Source organism: Aquarana catesbeiana, linkage group LG05 (genome assembly GCF_042186555.1).
Source record: "Aquarana catesbeiana isolate 2022-GZ linkage group LG05, ASM4218655v1, whole genome shotgun sequence".
NCBI lineage: Eukaryota > Metazoa > Chordata > Amphibia > Anura > Ranidae > Aquarana > Aquarana catesbeiana.
The window spans coordinates 465,694,536-465,719,530 of NC_133328.1; the positions used below are offsets into that span (position 1 = coordinate 465,694,536).

General features: G+C 41.5%; 1 protein-coding gene and 1 long non-coding RNA gene across 10 annotated transcripts in view; one reads left to right on the plus strand and one right to left on the minus strand.

Moving 5' to 3' along the window:
* Positions 1–12,449, minus strand: part of LOC141145081 (uncharacterized) — a 136,464-nt gene extending 124,015 nt beyond the window's left edge. For all 3 annotated transcript variants that reach the window (XR_012244509.1, XR_012244508.1, XR_012244507.1), the window contains exons 1-2: positions 12,341–12,449; positions 3,575–3,699 (exon numbers count right to left, since the gene is read on the minus strand). This is a non-coding gene — a long non-coding RNA (uncharacterized lncRNA). The remainder of the gene's footprint in view (positions 1–3,574; positions 3,700–12,340) is intronic.
* DLGAP1 (DLG associated protein 1) overlaps positions 1–24,995 on the plus strand; it is an 834,809-nt gene that overhangs the window by 634,008 nt on the left and 175,806 nt on the right. The window lies entirely within an intron of this gene.

Below are 24,995 nucleotides of genomic sequence, written 5' to 3' on the forward strand. Positions count from 1 at the left end.
AGCAAAGTGATGATGGGTGGGGCCTGCTTGGCCCCTCCCACCGTTCTCCGCTGTGTACAAGCTATGTACAGCACAGTGATGATGGGTGGGGCCTGCTGGGCCCCTCCCACAGTTCTGCTCTCTGTACAAGCTATGCACAGCACAGTGATGATGGGTGGGGCCTGCTGCGTCCCTCCCACAGTTCTGCTCTCTGTACAAGCTATGCACAGCACAGTGATGATGGGTGGGGCCTGCTGGGCCCCTCCCACAGTTCTGCTCTCTGTACAAGCTATGTACAGCACAGTGAAGATGGGTGGGGCGTGTTTGGCCCCTCCCACCGTTCTCCGCTGTGTACAAGCTATGTACAGCACAGTGATGATGGGCGGGGCCTGCTGGGCCCCTCCTACAGTTCTCCGCTGTGTACAAGCTATGTACAGCACAGTAATGATGGTACTGCTACTTTTTACAAGGCAATATTTGGGTTTGCAAAGACATTAGATGCACACAAAGTAGATTTACATGCTTTGTGGTTATAAAGGACTATATTTAGATTAAAGGTGTTGTGCCTGGAGTTCAGTATTGTCGTAAGTTTCACTTCTTGTCATGTTTAATAAAAAATATAAAATAATATGCTTAATGGTATTAACCACTTGCAGTTATCACAATACTATATGATCCATATAATCATCCTTTAAACAATCCCACCTGGCTAGAGATGATATTAAGCCAAAACAACCAATCATCTATCAATTTTTCATTTGTATGATTGCTGTTGTTGTGTACCTGACGCCAAATATATTTTTGTCTTGGATAGAGTAGAAAAGAGTTAGAACCTCTGTCAGGTTTTTTTTTTTTTTTGCTCCCTTTGATTCACTCTGAGAACCATCATCAGCCAGGCAAAAATTAGAAACCAAAATTTTACAATTGATACCAGAACAGGAGGGAGTAAATCTTTCAACGACGACACCTTTCTTCAATGACAACTATCTATTAGAGGGATTACTCACTTTATAAAGACTTCCTCTAACTTTTTGTTGCATCTCTAGTACAAGAAATGAAAGAAAATCCTCCCAGTGGGACATAGACAATTTAAAAAAATGGCAAGATTTTTATCTATTGTCCACTAAGCCAAGAAAAAAAAAAAAAAAAGCTATGGCTTTAGATTTACTTTAACTGATGAAAGGTAAAGTCTGGTTGGCTGTTATTGGTTAGTGAACTTTGTACAGCCAAAAACAAGGCCAGGATCTTTGCAAAATCTCATTGCTCAAGCCTCAAAGAGAGTCCTGAAGGGTCACTAATCACATGACACTCCACCAGTAAAATAAATGATAGGCTTACTGTAGCTTTTACTAACTTTTCACAGTGGCCTCTGCTGCTACATTATGGTACCTCAGCCAGGCTTTTCTTGTGCCTATACTGTATATGCTATATTTTCTCATATATACAGCTATATTTTCTAATGAAACAATGGTACCTGGCTAGAGATGTTGTTTCCAGAATGTCTATGTAACGTTTAGCCACTTTAAAGTGGAACTAAACTCTCTCAATCAACATTAATTATTTTTTTATATCTTTATGCTGCTTGCAGTAGTAAATAGATAGGAAGGTACATTATATTTACTTGTTTTAAACTTTTTTTTTTTTTTACATTTTTTCAGTTGCTTCCTGGTTTCTGGCCCAGGCCAAATGAGGTCCTACATCCCAGGAGTCTTCCTGGGCTTTTTTTTTATTCTTTCATCTGGAGGAGGGAAGGGGGAATTTTCTTAGCTAAGAACACCCTAACTAAGCCTCCTACCTGCATGCCTGAGCTAAGGGCAGATGGATTCCAGAAAGTAAATTCCACATGAATCATCTGCCCTTACTCAAAATGGCTGTGTCTAGAAAGGAATGCTTTTCAAAGTGATTTTTCAGCAAACTAAAGCATGGAGATATGGATGGATCAGTGAGTTTGCTGTGAATATTAAAATGTATTAACTAGAATTTTCAATTTGTGTAGCCTGATAAAAAACCAGGTTGGAAAGCATTTGAACATTCTCAGTGAAGTTGTGATATGAGTGGGATAATCAATGAAATTGACCCTTTTTATATTCTATCAGGCTGAAAAAATTATCAAATTAAAATATATTGAGAAACAAAATTCAGTTTAAATTTATTTTGAATGTAATCAAAAATTCCAGCTGAGTGTGAAAAAGACTCAAGTTATGTGTGTGGCCAGCATTAATCTAATATACTGATCCTGTTTTGTTTCACCCTTGCAGTTTCTAGGTGCATTCCTAACAAGACCCTTGTCAGAGTATTCCTTTTACTAGCTAATATAAAGTCATTTGCAGAAACAGTGTACTTAAACCTACATATCATGTTATGGAACTCTCCACGGCTAAATATAATATTTTAATATACCCAGCAGATGTTTCCAGATGTTAGTACTATGCATAGTTTTACCAATAGCACACTACATGTGCGTCATTTATTAAAGGGACTGACATATAAAAAATGTCTGTTTTGTCCATAATAATGAATCATATTCAGACCTGTACATGCGACATACAGCGCTACCTAAAAATAAATATATGAAGAACTAATATTTCATACCATAACAAAGTATCTATACAAATAAAAAGAAGTGTATAACATTGATACATCGATAAATATAAAATAATACAATAATTCACGACATTAAAGGTTCATCAAATCAATACATAAATAGTCCAAGTTTTTTTAAAGATCATTCAGATATTTATACAGAAGCTTAGGTGGAGGGGGTTTAGAGTAGGGATGCACCGATACCATTTTTTTTTACAGAGAGTACGAGTACCGATACTTTTTTAAAATACTCGCCGATACCAATTACCGATACCTACCGCAACTGTTTTGTTTTCACTTCAGCTGTCAGCAATGGTACAAAGCATTGAAAAGTTATTTACAAATTAAATTAAAAGATTTTTTAAAATTTTGCGCTTTTTTCAATGTGAAATGTGTAAATATATGTTAACATATGTGTGTAAAAATATTCACTAACAAAGCAAACAAAAAAAAGTTTTAATTGTTTATTGTTTATAAAATAGATGTGAACAAAAAAAAAGCAGGAAAATAATTAAATGGAGGAGAATAGGGAGTTGATTAAGGCTGATTAGAGTAAATTAAGGGTTTATAAGGGGTTAAACAGAGGAACATTTGTCCATCACTTTGATCTGCAGATGAAGAAACAGAAAGATTCAAAAAGAAACAGGGTTTCTTTTTATTTTAGTGTTTCAGCCTGAGCAATATTGTTAATAAACATTACCGGCTGCTTTCTTTTTTTTTTGACAGCTCCAATTACCGGACTTCTTTAACACTTCAGTTGTCAACAGGGGAGATCTACTTACAGCTCAAAGAACCAAGCCTGAAAGTATCGGCTTCAGGTATCAGTGCATTTGCACAAGTACCGGTACCGAGTACCAACACTGATACCAATACTAGTATCGGTGCAACCCTAGTTTAGACTAAGGGTAGAAAGTTTTGATACTGAAACCCACACTGAAAAAAGTTTTAAAGTGTAATGTAATCTAAAGTTTATCTAAACCCTAGAACAAACAGTTCATAAATGGCATCTTACCAATCCTCAAATGTAGGAGCTGCATTCGTTTTCTTTTTTTAGGCTAAGAACATTTCAGCAAGTATAGAAAATATCTGTTAATCTTTCCACAAATGCAGTGTACTTGTAATTTCCTGTGCGCTGACCTGAAAGAAAAAAACATTTTCTTTATTCTGCCTTTTTTTTCTGTAAACTACTAATCTTCCCTCATGTTATAATAGATACACAAAGGAAGACATGCTTTTAGTCTGGCCTTGGTGACAATGGTGACAACCATGGACCCCTCCAAAGAAACAGTGGAGTAGTGAGCATAGCCACCCAGGATGAGAAGTGAGTTATTTGCAGGATTATCCGGTGAAAATAAAGAGAAAAAAAGAAAAACACAATTCATAAGACTGGTAGGGATTGCATTAAAGATTTGTGGTGTAGATATGCTTTAAGTATGCTAGTGTATGACACTTGTAATAAATAAGGTCCCTTTTGAATCTGGTTGTTAATTATTAGCTAGGTAATTGTCCTGCAACAGTCTTTGTAATGAAAAGTTGCTGCACCTGATCTGATATTTTAAAACTGAACAACCCCTTCACCGCAATTATGCTGCATCTGGAGTCCCATGGATAAGGCAGAAAGCTTGCGGTGGGTCAATGCTTAGTCATAGTATGTAAATACATCCTCATATGTACCACATTAGAGCTACAAATAGATAACAATGCCTTGCATGACATTTATACGTTCATATGGTGTTTGGTAAGGTCCATATTAGAGGCAGTAATATGTGGTTGGAGAATCCCCACAGAAGCCCCGAGTTAACCTGTTGAAGAACATGCTAGATGCATAGACTGCAGTAGCATATTTTAGGAGTCATCTAAAAAAAACTGGCAATGTGGATGTCCTATGATTTTGGTTACCCATGCTGAACCATTCATTTCTATAATGAGCTCATCTGTACATATTACAGCATCTGGAAAAATCTGACACACAGTCCCTGCCTTCACTACTTTTATTTGTTCTGTATGTCCAGATGTTTTATTTCTACTGAGATATGTGGTTTGGCCTCCAGTATTTTGCTAGTGGCCATGTTAGGTAGTATCCATCTGGCCACAAAAAATGATTCGTGCACACTCCTTTCAGTCTTACTTAGGCAAGAGTGCCTGCTTATACTTTGGCCCAAGACTGGCAACATAACAACAAACATGATTTAGTAGGGACTATTAAATCAGGAAATATATCTACTAATGGTCACAGAATGTCAAGAAATTAGCTCTCAGTACTGGAAGATTGGTTATGATAGTTTTTGTTGTAAAGCTGCCAGCACAGAGAGTGATATCCTACCTTAAGGCCCCCTTCCCATCTCACCAACCCTTCCTGTAACCCTATCAATAATCCTTGGTATAACCCTTATGCCCTGTACACACGGTCGGACATTGATCGGACATTCCGACAACAAAATCTATGGATTTTTTCCGACGGATGTTGGCTCAAACTTGTCTTGCATACACACAGTCACACAAAGTTGTCAGAAAATCCGATCGTTCTGAACGCGGTGACGTAAAACACGTACGTCGGGACTATAAACAGGGCAGTAGCCAATAGCTTTCGTCTCTTAATTCATTCTGAGTATGCGTGGCACTTTGTGCATTGGATTTGTGTACACACGATCGGAATTTCTGACAACGGATTTTGTTGTCGGAAAATTTTATAGCAAGCTCTCAAACTTTGTGTGTCGGAAATTTCGATGGAAAATGTGTGATGGAGCCCACATACGGTCGGAATTTCCCACAACAAGGTATCACACATTTTCCATCGGAAAATCCGGCCGTGTGTACAGGGCATTACACTAACACTCACACCAACCCCCCCTGTAACCCGATCAATAATCCTTCGTATAACCCTCACTCCAACCCTCCCTGTAACCCTATCAATAATCCTTAGTATAACCCTTACACTAACCCTCACATCGACCCTCCCTGTAACCCTATCAATAATCCTTGGTATAACCCTTACACTAACACTCACACCAACCCTCCCTGTAACCCTATCAATAATCCTTGGTATAACCCTTACACTAACCCTCACATCGACCCTCCCTGTAACCCTATCAATAATCCTTGGTATAACCCTTACACTAACACTCACACCAACCCTCCCTGTAACCCTATCAATAATCCTTGGTATAACCCTTACACTAACCCTCACACCAACCCTCCCTGTAACCCGATCAATAATCCTTCGTATAACCCTTATACTAACCCTCACACCAACCCTCCGTGTAATCCTATCAATAATCCTTGGTATAACCCTTACACTAATAATCACACTAATTCTTCATGTAGCCTTGACACTAACCTTCACACTCCTAACATTAACCCTCATACTAAGCCTTCATGTAACCCTCAATGTTACCCTAAACCTCTCATTAACTCTCTTTATTAACCCTCCCTGTAACCTAACACTAGTCCTCCTTGTAACCCCAGCAGTTACACTACCTTTCACTATAACCTAAGCACAACCTTAACACTTATCATTTGAGTAACCCTCATACTTACCCTTTAGGACTCGTTCACATGGGGCATACATAACCGTGCGCCCATGGAAAGCCATGTTTACCCACATGAGGATGGGGGTGTTCCATGCATCCCCATGCAGGCAGTCTCATTGCTGTCATTTGGAACACAGCGCATTCACTAGCACAGCCAATGCTCTCAATGTGACATCCATGCGGGTGCAGATGCATTGCCCCAAATGCATCCTGGGAAATGTAAACCCTTGTTTGCATACTCACCTCTCCTGCAACAGAATCCTTTGTGTAATAGACAAACCTGTCCTGTGCTGAAAGCCCCAGGGCAGGAATCTTCTGCTATTACTTTAGGATATCAACACACTGCCTATCCTTGCAAACAATGCGCTTGATTCGAACCAGGATCTTGAGTGTATACGGCTCTTGAAATTGTTATATGAGAGATTGCAACCTAAATAAGGGCTCATTGCGGTGCGGTAATACTTTCCAAATTAGTAGAAAATCTCTGTGTGAGCAGGAATCGATCATTCCCTTTTTATTGAGAAGTGGGAAAGAGACTGTAATCTCACATGTGCCTCAATCACATGTACCTGAAGCTGAAGAGGAAGGATGTAGGAATGAGTAGGAATGTGATTGAGGACCTGCAGATGTATTGTTACCCATTTTTCTATGAGAAAAATTGCAGTGTATGTATGGCCTTATGGTGGTCATACACATATCAATCTGATTGACTAAATTCACTAAATTGGACAATATGATTAAATCTATATATTATCAAAAAGATACATACCTGGTCATAGATCAGTATTGAGCAAAGCTGATCGATTTCATAAAAAATCATTCTGAGCAGTCTGAATGGAAAATCAAATCACAGGAAAAAAGACTGATATGATTGCAAAGTGTATGGTGCATCTAACAATCTTTTGGATCTTCCAATTGTATTGTTCAGTCAACAAAACAATTGTATATAAAACTGTATGGTCCCATTAAAGAGACCTTGTTGCCAGACCAGTAATTTCAACAAATAATGTCCCATGAGAATATATGTGATATATTTTATGCATGTTGTTTACCAATAAAAGCCTTCCTTGTGTAGACATCCAAAAGGCCTAAGACTGCTTTATGGCATCACCATGTTGGATGGTAGCAACTCCAGAAGATTTAGAGCTGTCACTTAAGTTATACTCTATAGCAGCCTTTCTCGACAAGGGTTCTGGAGAACCCTAGGGCTCCTCTATAGGTTGCTAGAGGGTCTTTGAGCAGTGATGGATTGATCTCCTGCCTGATGGGCCCAACCCCACTCAGAACCAAACCCCCTGAAATAGAACAGTAGAGCTTCTCCTCTCATTCTTCGGGCAAGAAACCATTTTTCCTACTGACCACCATTGTAACAGGGCATTCTTTCCACTGACCAATAGTGTAAGGAAACCTTTCTCTCATTGACCACCAATCGGCTAATTGGCTAATGTACCTTGAGCTGTAGCAGTAAACATTTTTAGCAGGGATTCCCTGAGACCTGAATTTTATTTCAAGGGTTCCTCTATAGTAAGAAGATCATGAAAGGCTGGTTCATAGTATTCTCCTTTTTTTCCCCACTTGCAGCTACATAAAAGTTTATGTAGGAAGGTGAGGTGAAGAGAAGGGGATGGAGAAGCTGGGCCAGTATAGGCAGTAATTAGACACTCCCAGAAGAGGAGAGATCTATGATGTGGCAGAAGGGAGGGGGAACTGTGGTTGGGCTAGGGAACTGACTCTCTCTCTCCAGTGGTCACTTTCCCCAGCAAGTTCAAAGGCACAATGCAAATGAACAAAAAATATTTATAGAAAGATCTTACTGTGTTTTAGTCTTTTTTTTTCATATTGGTGACAGGGTCTCTAAGTTCACTGGTCATCTGAGTAGCTCTAACTAGAGTATCTAGTGTACAGAGTAGTGGTGCGAAATGTTGGCTCACAGGAAGTTGTCATAGGATCTGTTTACAAGAACTAATAACTGTTTAGTAAACAAAGCTTTCCGGGACCAGGTAAAGGTCCCACTTTAATGTTTGTTAAATGAAAGGAGTGCAATTGCTTGCTTAAGAGTAGATTTCCCCTTCAAAGTGTTCCTGTTCTTCCTGTGAGAATAGGAATGTACATCTGTGCACTGTACACCACTACCACCTACAATACAAGAACCTAATCTAACCCAGCAAAAAATGTGCTCAGCAAAACCTACTGCTCCACATACTATTTACTTATGCATTCCTGAGACTGTCTCGTCCCGCTTGGTTTATGGAATGCTTTGATTTGCTCATGTGGTGAGGAAGCAGACAACATCCTTCCAAGAGAAAAAAAAAAAAGAGAGCAGGCACTGACTATAAAACAGACCTACTGGGAAACTACAGGATATGTAAGGTGAGCTATGCACTGCAACAGTGCGTTCTGTCTGTTCAGAAGGAGAGCTGTATTTTAAAGGTCAGTTTATGGATTTGAAATGCGTTCAGCATTCTTTCCTGGGTCATTTATATGCTTCTAAGTATGATCAGTTTTCACATCACTTCCTGGTGTCCAAAGCTCACCTTCTGGAGTACAGCGAAAAATTTGGCAGTGCTACAGTCCATGATAGAATGTTTACATAAATTAAAAATATATTCTCTACACCATGGTAATAATAATGTATAAAATATATGATGAAAAATATATAAAATAACAAGAGCTTAATAGCCAAATAATAAAGTGACAATGTGCATTCATGTAGTAATGAAAAATATTAAAGAAAATAAGTCCGTGCAAATCTAAATAGATCCAAATACTGGAATTATAAAAAAGTGCTTAAGTGCACTGTGCAAAGTTCAAATTGATCCAATTTACAGGTGCTCCACACTCCATGCGATTCAGTATGCTGTGAAAGTGATGCGATAATCAGACGCTGTATTCTCACTCATGTGCTCCCCCCCATGTAACGAAGGCTCACCTTAAGCTGTGTGACCTTGCTGTTAAGCTTGGTCAATACACGCTTTGGAACCACTACAGGGTTCAACAGTGCGTCTTGGAATCCTGGATCAATCGCCAATGTGCCTCAGTAAATCAATGAGAAAAGGATCTGTAGTATGTTTATGCAATTTATTGAAACAAAAATAAAGAGGTCCCACACAGGGTACTCACAATATCCAGGCGCTTCAGTGCGCCATTCTACATCAAGCAAAAAACGAATTGTTGAAACCGGGCGGTAACGGGATGGTATGCTGACCGCACTGAAGCGCCTGGATATTGTGAGTACCCTGTGTGGGACACGCTGGTTACACGCTGTGATCAGCTGTGATTGGTCACAGCTGATCATGTGGTAAAGAGCCTACGTCATAAGCTCTTTACCACAATCGGAGTTGTGTGGCAGTGTGACACAGCACCGATCGCCGCGCTGTGCGCAATCATGGCTTATCCTGCAGGACGTCATATGATGTCCAGTCAGGATAACTCAACCACCGCCCGACCGTCATTCTGCTATAGGCCAGGTGGCCATGGATGATCTGAGGCTGTTCACTTTACTGGGTATATGTGAGGGTTTACAACCACTTTAACTTAAAAAATTATAACTAACTTTCTTTTTTCTGCTCCTGTTAGAGGGTGGCTACATTCATTCTCCATAGTCTCACTGTATGTAGGAATGTATTCACCCTCTCTTGCTCACTCCTGAGATGGACTAGACACTATGAATTCTGATATGTGTAATGTGCATGGAGCAGTGTGCTTGACTTCAACATGTACTCTTCATTCCAAGCAGAAGTGAGCGGGAAAAGGAGAGATTTGGTACTCACGAAGGACGTTACAATGATAAAAACACTGCGTGACACTTCCAAAAAAGTAAAGGGCTCATTCACACAGGCAGAATAAATGCTGCATTTAGATGTACACAACGTATACTCTTGTGTGCATTTAAATCTAGCATTATAGCAATCAATGAGCCCATACACACAACTACATCTACCCGTAAAGAAATGTAGGGAAAAAAAGTAGGACACAGCGGCGAACAGGGCCGCACAGATCTGCAGATTTTACGTGTGTACACCAGTGGTGGCTGGTGGGTTCTTCTTTTGGGGGGTGGTAAACAAAGAACAACCCCCTTATCCCAGCAGCATGGCACGACACTGAAACACCCTCTCCTGGGCGGTCCGGCACTTACCCATGGGGCTGTGGTGTCCTCTCCTCTACTGGAGTGCAGGCAGCGGCCACGGCGGCTCAGGTGTCTGCTCATCCAGCAGCTTCCTCTGCCATGTGTCTCCTCTGCCGCCATAACGCTAGGCATCCAATAGAATCGCCTGCCGCTTTGGCCAATCGGGAAACAGGTCTCACAGACCTGCCTCCTGATTGGCGGGGAGGAACTTTAATGTGAAAATAGAGAAAAATTCACACATGTTCTGCGCTCAGAGGGCACCCTTTTTTGAAGCCTATTAGACCCTCTAGCTCTAATCAGGTGCTTCAAAAAACACCCACTCAACATTGAAATTCATGGTCCAGCACCACTGATATATAGATCAGGGGGCTGGACACATGGATAGGGGAGGCGGCACCTGTGCGTTCTTTATGGACGGGCCGCCACTGGTACATGCATAAACATGTATAAATGCATGCAAACATAGATGCATAAGCCAATATAAGAACTGTATGTGTGTAAATGCTGTACACATCTAAATGCGCATAAATTAGAATATTTTGGGTGCATATTTTACACTGAATCTTCTGCCAGCAAGAACCTGCATTCTTTGCAGAAAATAAACATATGGCCGTGTGAATGAGGCCCTAAAGTAAAACTAAAGACAAAACTTTTTTTTTTAGTTTTGGCTAGAGTGGAGAGGGATTAGAACGCCTGTCGGGTTTTATTGCTGTTTGTGCCCCCATTAAGATTCACCCTCTCTATTTGTCCCGTTTACCATTATCATTGAAAGTGAATGTTAAAGAAAATCCCAAATTTTGGGTTGTCCCCAGAAATCTTCCAATGTGGATACTAGTTCTGGTGACCTGGGGTCCCCAAAGAATCCCCTTAATTTGCAGGGATTTCCTCTCACTTCCTGTTTGGCTATGGGACAGGAAGTGAAGGGAAATCTCCCCTATGGGACACAGATGGTGAAAATAATTAATCCGACAGGGGTTATAATCCTCCCTTGCTCCATCCAGAATGAAAAAAAAAGAGTATAGCGATGTGCTGAAACACGCATTACACCTAGGGTTGCCACCTGTCCGGGAATCACCCGGACAGTTCGGGTTTGGAATCATGCGCCTGGGTTTCAGACCGCCTGAAACCCGGACACATTGTTCAGACAGGGCTATAGCTTCCCAGCAGGGTTGCTGGCTGCAGTTGTGTAAGCTGAGAGTCTGTCTGTTACACTCTCTGTCACACGGCCCAAAGCCAGCACTAACAGTCCCCCCCCCCACACACAGACGGGAGAGCAGAGAGGGCTCGATCTACTCCTCTTCCTCCCGCCTCTACCCCTCTGTGTCTGCCCACACTCCAATCCCCGGTGCTGTGCCTCAGAAAAGGAAAGTGGGGGCTGGAAATTTGAAGTCCAGCAGCCTCAGATACATCTGGATGAGAGGTGCTGACTGCCAAGGTGAGTGAGCTCACCATCCATCCCTGTCTGTGACTGAAGTCCCTTCTCTCTCCTGCCTCTGAGTGAGTACACTAAGGTAAATCAGGCTTCTCTTACATCAGAGTTCCCCTTTACATCAGAGTTATCAGTGTTCCCCCTAAATCAGGGTTTCCAGAGCATCCCTCATGTTAGAGTCCCCAGAGTTCTCCGTTACATCAGAGTCTGCAGAGTCCCCCAGAGAGAACTCTGCGAGTTCAGAAGTAAAAAGGGAACTCTGTGGATTCAGATGTAAAAGGTTAACTCTGTGGACTCTGATGTAAAGGGGGACTCTTGTGATTAACTTACTAGGATTAGAAATGTTATTGAATTGCAAAATACATATATGTATAATTTATACTATTAAAGAAAAAAAAATTGCTGTGCGCCGTTAAAGTGATCGGGTTTGACTTGAAGAAAAGGTGGCAACACTAATTACACCGCTCTCTACCAGAGCTGATACGAACCCTTGTCTGTGCGGTAAATGCTGCGTTTCATCATGCGGTCTCGTGTGACCCTAGCTTTCAAAGCTGACCTACCAACTAGATGACTTCAAGTAACAAACAAAACCGATGGATTCCTGCCATTGTAGTACTCACAAAGCCAACTCTTAAAAAGGTTTTGCAGCATAAATCCAACTTCAGAGTAAAAATCTTTCTGTCAATGTCATACCATTAGAAAGCATTTCATGGGTTTGGAAATTGTAAACATGTCAGCCGTCCGGTTAGTGCAGCACACTGCACGCCTGTACTCCACTGCTGAAGTCTGACAGAGAAGGGGCGGACTTTCTGTAATTATATGTTTGGTGTGGGTGGCTGAATGGTGAGGTAATGTGCATCATTGTGTTCCCAGGAGCTGAACTTTACTTCAGGCTCACGAGGCATGTAAACCAGACACTGCTTTTGTTTGCATTCTTAGCCGAGAGTCAAAGAAATAAATGTTCACGTGGTTGTTAGACCATCTGCTGTTGTTGCAGAGCTTAACTTCAATAGAACATTTTGTGCAAAACCTGAAAACTTGAGACGCTTTGAGATCACAAAGTCAAAACTTTAAGATTGAGCAAAAAAAAAATAATAATAATAATAACTTTACCAACTGCTGTCTGCTAGGGAAGAATTAGCTACTGTTATATCAAAATACCAGATCAAATCAGTGGAGCTTATTTATTAGTCTTAGCAACAAATATAGACTTTGTAGCTCAAATCAAATATATATACTGTACTGTGCAAAAGTTTTAAGCAGGTGTGAAGAAATGCTGTAAACTAAGGCCTCATGTACACTGCTTCTGGTAAATGGAACGTTTACGGGTTTTTTTTTTCAGCTGCCCCTGAACTCTCCTCTATGTTATCTTATCAGTACATGTACACAGGGTCGTTTATAGTCCTTTCTAGGCAGTTGAGTTTAGAAGCATTTTTTGGAAAGCAAAAAAACGCATTCAGGATGGATGTTCAGAGGCATTTTAAAAGCCAAATGCGTGTAACAGCTTGTAAACGCGGTAACTCGCATTTAGCCGCATGTACAGGCGTTTTTAATGGAGATACTTTTTTGACAAAAGATTTTTTTTTTTAACGCTCCTAAACGCAAAAGCTGCTAAACGCGGCATGTACACACAGCAAAACGGACGTTTTTAAACGTCGTTTACTATCTGTCAAGTTAAATTGTTCAGGGGAGGTTTTAAAATGTCCTGTGTACATTAGGCCTAAAGCCCTGTACACAGGACTGGATTTTCCGACGGGAAATGTGTGATGACAGGCTGTTGGTGGAAAATCCAATCGTGTGTATGTTCTATCGGACAATTGTTGGATTTTCCGCGGACAAATTTTGGATAGCAGGTTTTAAAATTTTCCACAGACAAATGTCTGTTGTCGGATTTAACAAGCGTGTGTACACAAGTCTGTCAGACAAAAGTCCAACCACGCATGCTCGGAAGCAAGGATGAGCCAGAAGCAGTCGGTCTTGTAAACTAGCGTTCGTAATGGAGAATTAACATTCGTGACGCAGCAAATTATGAAATCTTGAAATGCAGAGCACATTCTCTTCTTCTTTAATGGGATAATAATGAAGCTGTTTTGCTGGTGATACTGATGGAGTTATTGCAAACGAATTTTCAAAGGCTTTTTTTTCTAGTGATATCAAGAATAATATTATTATTAATTTTTTTCATTTTTTGTTGGGCAAGTTACCACACATGCATTATCCTGTAGTTTTTAAGATCAAAGATACAACTAAAGTGGGGACGGAAAGTATTCAGACCCCCTTAAATTTTTCACTCTTTGTTATATTGCAGCCATTTGCTAAAATCATTTAAGTTCATTTTTTTCCTCATTAATGTACACACAGCAACCCATATTGACAGAAAAACACAGAATTGTTGACATTTTTTTAGATTTATTAAAAAAAAAAAAACTGAAATATCACATGGTCCTAAGTATTCAGACCCTTTGCTGTGACACTCATATATTTAACTCAAGTGCTATCCATTTCTTCTGATCATCCTTGAGATGGTTCTACACCTTCATTTGAGTCCAGCTGTGTTTGATTATACTGATTGGACTTGATTAGGAAAGCCACACACCTGTTTATATAAGACCTTACAGCTCACAGTGCATGTCAGAGAAAATGAGAATCATGAGGTCAAAGGAACTGCCTGAAGAGCTCAGAGACAGAACTGTGGCAAGGCACAGATTTGGCCAAGGTTACAAAAACATTTCTGCTGCACTTAATGTTCCTAAGAGCACGGTGGCCTCCATAATCCTTAAATGGAAGACTTTTGGGATGACCAGAACCCTTACTAGAGCTGGCCGTCCGGCCAAACTGAGCTATCGGGGTAGAAGAGCCTTGGTGAGAGAGGTAAAGAGAGATGCAGTCGGGAGATGGGAGAAAGTTGTAGAAAGTCAACCATCACTGCAGCCCTCCACCAGTTGGGGCTTTATGGCAGAGTGGCCCGACGGAAGCCTCTCCTCAGTGCAAGACACATGAAAGTCCGCATGGAGTTTGCTAAAAAAACACCTGAAGGACTCTAAGATGGTGAGAAATAAGATTCTCTGGTCTGATGAGACCAAGATAGAACTTTTTGGCCTTAATTATAAGCGGTATGTGTGGAGAAAACCAGGCACTGCTCATCGCCTGTCCAATACAGTCCCAACAGTGAAGCATGGTGGTGGCAGCATCATGCTGTGGGGGTGTTTTTCAGCTGCAGGGACAGGACGACTGGTTGCAATTGAGGGAAAGATGAATGCGGCCAAGTACAGGGATATCCTGGATGAAAACCTTCTCCAGAGTGCTCAGGACCTCAGAAGGTTTACCTTCCAACAAGACAATGACCCTAAGCACACAGCTAAAATAATGAAGTAGTGGCTTCACAACAACTCGGTGACTGTTCTTGAATGGCCCAGCCAGAGCCCTGACTTAAACCCAATTGAGCGTCTCTGGGGAGACCTAAAAATGGCGGTCCACCAATGTTTACCGCAAAGAAAAAAGTTGAATAAATCAGCGCATATATGCAAAAAACTACAAAGCAGCTGTACACCAGGGTCAACACAATCAAATCCCTTAATCAAAATATATAAAATAAGGTGCAGCGCTCAAATAATAATAAACTAAAAAGAAAAAATGCAAAAATAACAATGAAACGAATAGTCCCTCACAGGGACATAATGAACAGTCCTGTGGTAATTAAAGCACTAAAATTGTCCAAAAACGATTTAGTGAGTGTCCTTCACACGTGACAACATGCCAAAATATAGTGACTGATGGATGTGCCCAACACCGGTGAACAGAATGGCCTCTCACCTGATAAACAGGTTAATAATGCGTTCCCAGAAAGGGTCAGTCAGCACGAAATCCTTATCCAGATAATGATATTCCGTCAGGAAAACCCTGGGGCTGTGAGTCAAGATGGCTCTAGGCTGAGCTGTAGGTGAGGGTGGCTCTCACATGGCATATGTAATGCAAGAAAGGACAAAAATAGTGCTCTCTGTATACTCCAATTTATTTAAAATAGTATTAAAATCAAACTTACAAAAGTGGCACTTCACAAGTGCAGGATGAACACAGCAAGGAAAAATTGAATCACTGCCGTGTAGAGACACGGAGTGGAGCATGCGCAGTAGCAGCGGGTGACGTCACGCCGTTACGTTCTGGACGCGTTGCGTCCCAGTGGGCGGGGACTTCTTCAGCAGATGACGAGACGACGAGACTACGTGGGCACCCGCGCTATAAGGAGGTGAGTTGCCATAGCGACAGTCGACGCTTCATAGCAGGAAGAGACCGGAAATGTCCCCTGATGTTACAAACAGGGAAAAACGGAAACGACTCCATATGAGCTAATCGCTATGATTCACCAAGGAAATCAATTTACTTATTGACAAAGACAATCAAATAAACACCTCACGTGTTACCTTACATAAAAACATGTAAAAAACATGTATAAAACCGCATTAATGCAATGGCATTAATGCGGTTTTATACATGTTTTTTACATGTTTTTATGTAAGGTAACACGTGAGGTGTTTATTTGATTGTCTTTGTCAATAAGTAAATTGATTTCCTTGGTGAATCATAGCGATTAGCTCATATGGAGTCGTTTCCGTTTTTCCCTGTTTGTAACATCAGGGGACATTTCCGGTCTCTTCCTGCTATGAAGCGTCGACTGTCGCTATGGCAACTCACCTCCTTATAGCGCGGGTGCCCACGTAGTCTCGTCGTCTCGTCATCTGCTGAAGAAGTCCCCGCCCACTGGGACGCAACGCGTCCAGAACGTAACGGCGTGACGTCACCCGCTGCTACCACGCATGCTCCACTCCGTGTCTCTACACAGCGGTGAATCAATTTTTCCTTGCTGTGTTCATCCTGCACTTGTGAAGTGCCACTTTTGTAAGTTTGATTTTAATACTATTTTAAATAAATTGGAGTATACAGAGAGCACTATTTTTGTCCTTTCTTGCATTACATATGCCATGTGAGAGCCACCCTCACCTACAGCTCAGCCTAGAGCCATCTTGACTTACAGCCCCAGGGTTTTCCTGACGGAATATCATTATCTGGATAAGGATTTCGTGCTGACTGACCCTTTCTGGGAACGCATTATTAACCTGTTTATCAGGTGAGAGGCCATTCTGTTCACCGGTGTTGGGCACATCCATCAGTCACTATATTTTGGCATGTTGTCACGTGTGAAGGACACTCACTAAATCGTTTTTGGACAATTTTAGTGCTTTAATTACCACAGGACTGTTCATTATGTCCCTGTGAGGGACTATTCGTTTCATTGTTATTTTTGCATTTTTTCTTTTTAGTTTATTATTATTTGAGCGCTGCACCTTATTTTATATACACCAATGTTTACCATCCAACCTGACAGAACTGGAGAGGATCTGCAAGGAGGAATGGCAGAGGATCCCCAAATCCAGGTGTGAAAAACTTGTTGCATCTTTCCCCAAAAGACTCATGGCTGTATTAGATCAAAAGGGTGCTTCTACTAAATACTGAGCAAAGGGTCTGAATACTTAGGACCATGTGATATTTCAGTTTTTCTTTTTTAATAAATCTGCAAAAATGTCAGCAATTCTGTGTTTTTCTGTCAATATGGCGTGCTGTGTGTACATTACTGAGGAAAAAAAATGAACTTAAATGATTTTAGCAAATGGCTGCAATATGACAAAGAGTGAAAAATGTAAGGGGGTCTGAATACTTTCCGTCCCCACTGTATGTTGATGTCCCTTGTCAATTTTACACTGTATTTTTTTAATGTAACTGCCTACTCCCAAACTGTCATTTGAAGTAAAACACATAGCCAAGTATTATTCTCCACAATGTTTTTATTGTGCATTAAAAAAAGAAAACAAATAAAATTAGACATGCTATCTGCCAATAGAACTTAACCAAAAAGTGCATTCTATGCATCCAAAAATATAGAAAATATACCAAATCAAATCATTATTCAATCAAAAATATAATGTCAAAGCAATAACTACAAGGCCAATAATAAATGTTATCTCCTCCGATTTCGCAACATGTCTGGTTTACGAACAGCTGTTCAGAAACAAACTGGAAAGCACGAAATGAAAAGCACGAATTAACACTCATCAAACTTCTACTAACACGAAATTAGCAGAAGGAGCCCAAAGGGTGGCGCTAAAGAGCTGAAAAACCATGTAGTACATCACTACGTTTGTGATTGTTGGCCAACAATTGTGTGCCGTGTGTATGCAAGAGAAGTTTGGTCCAACGCCCTTCGGAAAAAAGTCCTCGTTTTGTTGGCCGACAATCCGATCGTGTGTACGAGGCTTTGGAATGCTTTCAAAAATATTTATTTAATTCTTTAATTTTACCTATTTACAAAATGCAAAGTAAGTGAATGGAAGAAAAACCCAAATTAAATCAGTATTTGGTATGACTACCCTTTGGGTTCAAAACTTCATCAGCTCTTACACTTGCACATTTTGTACACTTACACAAAGTCAGGAATTTTGTAGGATTAAAGCCTAGTACACACGGGCAAATGTCTGGTGGCATTGGTAAGTTCAATAGAAACCAGCCAACATGTGTACTGCAGCATATTTGCCAACAATGTATAGGGACGCTTTTTTGTTTGTAGGCAGAGTCTTCTAATAATTAGGGACGGGGCATTCGTTTGTAGGTGTGACGTAGTGGGGAAATAAAAATGCGGCGTGCGAAGCACGCCACAGCGAGAAATGGGCGTGGTTTAAGCTAAATATTGGGCTTGGCTTAAGGGGGTGTGACTCAAAGGGGGTGTGGTTAGAGTCTGAGATGAACTAGGGATGGAGGGAGAAACAAAGGGAGAAAGAGAGAGAAAGAAAGAAAGAAAGAAAGAAAGAAAGAAAGAAAGAAAGAAAGAAAGAAAGAAAGAAAGAAAGAAAGAAAGAAAGAAAGAAAGAAAGGGGTGGAGGGACAGCAGGCCCAGATCCTACACCACAATAGAAATATGTGTATTTCAGCAGATAAAGATGCTCCAAACACCTGGTGTTAGCGCTTCAATCATCCTGGCACCATGGTTGTTATGGTTTTAGGATGATTGAAGCACATTATTACTATTATTACATTGTGATATAAAATGAAATAGTTCAACTCACCATAATGTAGAATCAGCCCTGAGCTTGTCACTTGCCACGTCGCCTGCCACCAGATGCCATCAGGTGTCCCCAGCAGAGTCCCTCTTTACACCAGGCATTCCCAGCAGAGTCCCTCCATACACCAGGCATTCCCAGCAGAGTCTCTCCTTACATCAGGTGTCCCCAGCGGAGTCCCTCCTTACATCAGGTGTCCCCAGCGGATTCCCTCCTTACACCAGGCATTGCCAGTAAAGTCCCTCTTTACACCAGGCATTCCCAGTAGAGTCCCTCCTTACACCAGGCATTCCCAGTAGAGTCCCTCCTTACACCAGGCATTCCCAGTAGAGTCCCTCTTTACAACAGGCATTCCCAGTAGAGTCCCTTTTTACATCAGGCATTCCCAGTAGTGCCCCTCCTTACACCAGGCATTCCCAGTGGAGTCCCTCTTACATCAAGTATACCCCAGTGGTGTCCCCCTTACATCAGATGTCCCCCAGTGGAGCCCCCTTACATCAGGTATCCCCCAGCAGTGTCCCCCAGTGGAGCCCCCTTTACATCAGGTGTCCCCTTTACATCAGGTATCCCCCAGTGGAGCGCCCTTTACATTAGGTATCCCCCAGTGGAGCAGCCCCCCTTACATCAGGTATCCCCCAGTGGAGCAGCTCCCCCTTACATCAGGTATCCCCCAGTGGAGCAGCCCCCCTTACATCAGGTATCCCCCAGTGGAGCAGCCCCCCTTACATCAGGTATCCTGCAGTGGAGCAGCCCCCCTTAGTTCAGGTATCCCCCAGTGGAGCCCCCCTTTACATAAGGTATCCCCCAGTGGAGCAGCCCCCCTTACATCAGGTATCCCCCAGTGGAGCAGCCCCCCTTACATCAGGTATCCCCCAGTGGAGCAGCCCCCCTTACATCAGGTATCCCCCAGTGGAGCAGCCCCCCCTTACATCAGGTATCCCTCAGTGGAGCCCCCTTTACATCAGGTATCCCCCAGTGGAGCAGCCCCCCTTACATCAGGTATCCCCCAGTGGAGCAGCCCCTCTTACATCAGGTATCCCCCAGTGGCTTTAGCCTGTACACACCACTAGTTCTTTTTTTGTTCAACCCAGCGGGCTGAACGAAAAAAAAAACCTGACAGCTCAGTTCAGAGCTGCTGTATTAACAATCCAATGTTAGTACAGAGATCTCCCCTGGTGTGCTATTGTGTTCTGATGGGGGGACGCCCCCCGCCAGAACACTCCGTTCAGTGCTCTCAGCCAATGGCTGAGAGCGCAGATCGGGAGTCATCAGCAGACCTTTTTCGTTCTTGCCCCTTCGGCTTCTGTCAGACCGGCTACAGTACACATGGGTTGGAAAGAAATCTATACATCAATGGCCATCTTTAGGGTAATGGGGTAAAAAAAATGTTCTTGTCAGCAACATCGTCAACATATTGGTCAGGGCATGAAAGTTAATATTAATGGCAAGCAAAGCAATCTGAATGCATTCTTACATAAAGCGGCTGTACCATATGGCTGGCAGTGAAAAGGAATAGAATTGATGTCTATCGGTTGCAAACACTACTAAGTTTAATTTCACTTTCATAAATCCTATAACGGTTTGTACACATATGTACGTCAGCGGAATAGCACAGGCAGGCAAATGGGTGTACAGGTACGTCCCTTTAAATTTTCTGCCTTTCTGGCGCGCGCCGTCAGCGCAGGAGCGTACCCGTAAGTCCTGAGAACTCGATGTTCTCCGGGGCCCGCGATTGCGGTGTGAAGAAGTAGAGCGGGGAAGTGCCTATGTAAACAAGGCATTTCCCCATTCTGCCTTGTGTAATGACAGAGATCTACTGCTCCCTGTGATTAGGAGCAGTGATCGCTGTCATGTCCAAGGTAGCTCCTCCCCCCCACAGTTGGAATCACTCCCTAGGACACACTTAACCCCTTCATCGCCCCCAAGTGGTTAACCCCTTCCCTGCCAGTGTCATTTACACAGTAATCAGTGCATTTTTATAACACTGGTCGCTGTATAAATGACAATGGTCCCAAAATAGTGTCAAAAGTGTTCGATGTGCCTGCCATAATCTCGCATTCATGATAAAAATCGCAGATCGCCGCCATTACTAATAAAAAAAAAAATTATAATAAAAATGCCATAAAACTATCCCCTATTTTGTAGACGCTATAACATTTGCCCAAACCAATTAATATACACTTATTGTGATTTTTTTTTACCAAAAATATGTAGAAGAATACATATCGGCCTAAACTGAGGAAAAAATTATTTTTTTTTATATATTTTTGGGGATATTTATTATAGTACAAAGTAAAAAATATTGCTTTTTTTCCAAAATTGCTGCTCTTTTTTTGTTTACAGCGCAAAAAATAAAAACCGCAGAGGTGATCAAATACCACCAAAAGAAAGCTCTATTTATGAGAAAAAAAGGACTTCAATTTTGTTTGGGTACAACGTCGGACGACCGCGCAATTAAAGTGCCAAATCGCAAAAAATGGCCCGGTCATTCAGCAGCCAAATCTTCCGGGACTGAAGTGGTTAACACTGTAAAGTGAACTCTGTTATTTCATCCATTTTTGCAGGGTTGGGTGTGCAATTTTGACCTATAATTCTTGCTTATTATGTTAAAGTGGTATTAAAGCGCTGCGCAAATTATTTAGCACTATATAAATCCTGTATAACAATAATAATAAAGCCTCAGCAAACATGTCATGCTTTACTGCTCTGTGCAAAAGTTTTGCACAGAGCACCCCCAATCCTCTTCTTCTCGGGTCCCCCACCGGTGCTCCTGGCTCCTACCCCTTGACCAGTGCCCCCAATAGCAAGCTGTTTGCTATGGGGGCACTGGTGCATGCTTGCTCCCGAGCCCTGCTCTATGTGTCCATAAGACACATAGAGCCGCAGCTAGCCCCCTCGCTCTCTCCTCATTGGCTCACTGGCTGTAATTGACAGCCAATGAGGAGAGGGAGACCCGGGACAGCTGAGGTTCTCGTGCACATTGCTGGATCAAGAGGGGGCTCAGGTAAGTATTAGCGGGGGCTGTGGGGGGAGAAGCACATAGACTTTTTTTAACTTCATGCATACAATGCATGAAGGTAAAAAAACTTCAGCCTTTACAACTACTTTAAAGGGTAACTCCACTTTAGTTCGGAAAAAATTAGCAAATAAAGAAAAAATAATATAGCATATACAATTGCGACACAAGTCATATTGTAATTGAATGTTATTAAAAATGACCTTTCCTTTTCAATCTGCAGCTCTGTAATTTTCTGAAAAGGCAATGCAATATGGCTACCTGGAGGTGTTCAGTACAGTTCTGTGTACAGAACACGCCCCAGAAACATAATTTCCTGCTAGTGTGATTGGCTCACCGATTTCCTAGAAGTCTGCATTAAGATACAAGTCAGATTTCCCAATAGGAAATGATGTCTAAAGGGATGCAGGCACAGCAGCTTTCCTCATTAGTGCCCTGCATGTGCAGCAGCTGATTGATAATTATGAAACTACTCCCATTAGATTCACTTTCCCACATGGACACAAACACAGAGGGATTTCTTCAGAATAACAAACGGTAGTAATCTGCAACAAAGTGTGTAAAAATTCTTGCAATGTACAGCGATCATCCAGAGTGGAATGTTTTTTCTCAACAAAAGTGGAGTCACTTTTTAATACCTTGTTTTTTGTAAAGTGCTTGAAAACCAAAAAAAAACATTGAAAATAATTGATGTATAATTTATTTTCTTGGATACAACAGCATGACATTATAGTTGACAGTATCAGTGCTTCGAGCTCTGTTTAAAAAGAATTTTAAAATAGGTATAAAATTAGGACTCCATATCAAACCAGCCCTGTAACTGTCAAAAGTATAAAAGTACGTTACCACATCAAGCACAACCATGTTATACAGGCACAATAATATTTCACGCAAATTGTTTCTCTCATCTCTAGTGATTTGTCAAACTTTAGCCTGCTGAAGAATGTAAACAACAATGAAACATGGTTCCGGTGGTTGGTTAAGGCAGCTGTGAAGGAAAATACCGGAGAGGACAGAAAAATGTAAGGGTGTTTACTAGGAAATGCTTTTACAGAGGATTTAACACTTTTATGTAAGAATAAGACTGCATAGAGGCCAGTGTACTGTGTATCCCCAAACTTCCTCACCATATAAAAGAATTGCTGTCACACTACACGTAGATGCAGACAAATTCAGCCAGATCTCTCCACACATGACAAAATACACATTTCTCTTGTGTACTACTGTTAGTAACAACTGAGAGGTCCTTTTTATATCCAATCTATAATCGGTTTCTATTGGTTATTCCATACCATTGGCTTTTGTTCTCTGTTAGTAAATTAAACCTTGTAGGGTTTTGGCTGTTGAACGTAACATTCAAATTAGGACCTTGAATGGACTCAAAATAGAGCTGTCTTGGTAAGAGCAGGGTCAGGCTTGGAGGCCAGTAGCTATAGCAGTGAAGGTTCACACAGAAACTAGCAGGATAATGCACAAGCAGGTCCTCTTGGCGGATGAAGTGGGCTTACCTGAGGCACAGAGTTTAAGCACTACCTAGTCTTTACCAGAGCACTAGATGGTGAAGATGGGATTCGCTGCGTGCTAGTACCAAGTCGCAGTTCTCAGGATCACTCCACCAGAAAATGAGCAAGCCATGGTCCGGTAGCAGATGTAGCAATCAGGGATCAAGCAGAAGCATAGTAAAAAAAAAACAAAGTTTAGTAACACGTGGTTGCAGTTTGGGTTCAAGTGGAAGTGTAGTTGAGGGACAAGTCAGAGTATTGAAGATACAGACGGCAGAAGTGCAGGGAGCTAGATATTGACTGGGGAAGAGAATTATAATCTGGCAAACAGGAAGTGTAAAGCCATGACTTAAATTAGGAAGTTCATGGTAGGAGCAAGGAGTTTTTAGGTTCACCAGAAACAAGATAGAAAGTAAGGTTGTCCAAGGGATCAGGCAAGGAGCTGTACAGCATCTAAGGTGGCACAGTAACAAGAGCTACTGTCAGACGCAACAGAGATCCTGGGTTCAGATTTAGGTCCTGGCAAGACATTTTCTGTGCAAATCTGTGTAGGAAAGCCAATTACTGGATCAGGAGAGTTCCTGGCCAGCAGTATCTGTGTGAGCAATCAAGGCAAAATGCTTTTGTTGCCTTGCCTCCCAACATCCTTACCAAACACTGTGGGGAAAGGGTTCTTGAGAGATGTAGTTCTGGGTGGAATGTCTAGATCAACAGGAACTGGCCTCCCCCTACTAGAATTTTACAAGTCTGGTGATTATGTCATAGGGAGTAATAAAAGCTGAACAAGATCAACCCGGCATTCTAGCAGCCGATTATGTGCTTTCTCTAGCATTCAAAAGACGAGAGAACACCCTCCAACCAGACCTGCTCCACTTCCCGACTCCTGCCCTGCTGTTACCTCCTTGCTGCAAGTGTGTGACAAAGATAAGGGCAGACTCTGATAGGGGCTCTAAATTAGGGGAGACTCTGATGGGGACCTTGATGTAAGGGGTGACTCTTTATGGGGACCTCAATGTAAGGGGGATTATAACGGGCACCGTGATGTAAAGGGGGACTCCTACTTAGAACTCTGATGTAAGGGAGGATTCTGATGTGGGCTCTGATGTAAAGAGGATATAATGAAGAAGGTGGACTTATCTTTGTACAACTTTATTAATGGTTCAGGGTTATTTGGAATTGTTGGCTTTGTTTTATTGAAAGTTTCTCTCTATTGTTCTGAATCATATCATGCTGATTACAAAAAAAAGCTCCAAGTAAAACGTTTTAATTGATTTAAATTATATTCTTTCATTTAAAAATGTGTTTTGTTTTTTTTAGCCTATGAATATTTGTAAAATATACAATGTGGCCCTCATACTGAAAAGGTTTGAAACCCTTGCCAATAAGGATTAGTCTTCCCACTGCAGGAATGTTATAGGGGGAAAAAAAAGACTGTGATGAATCCAAAATGAATTCACATTAACATTAAGCCATTAAAATGGTCAGGAAATATTTGCTTAAGATAACTGCAAAGGATTGTACACTCCAGCATTAAAATATGCAAAAAACATTCAAGGCGTTTTAGAACAAGAGGTAGATCACTTACATAAATGAGTCAGTTTACAAACTGATGAAAATAGTGGAATATTTTTATGACATTGAGTTGAGGAAGCAGGTCATGTACAATAACCTGTCAATTAGAAAATTAGACAGTGAAATATTTCACTCCAGGGACTGGTGTA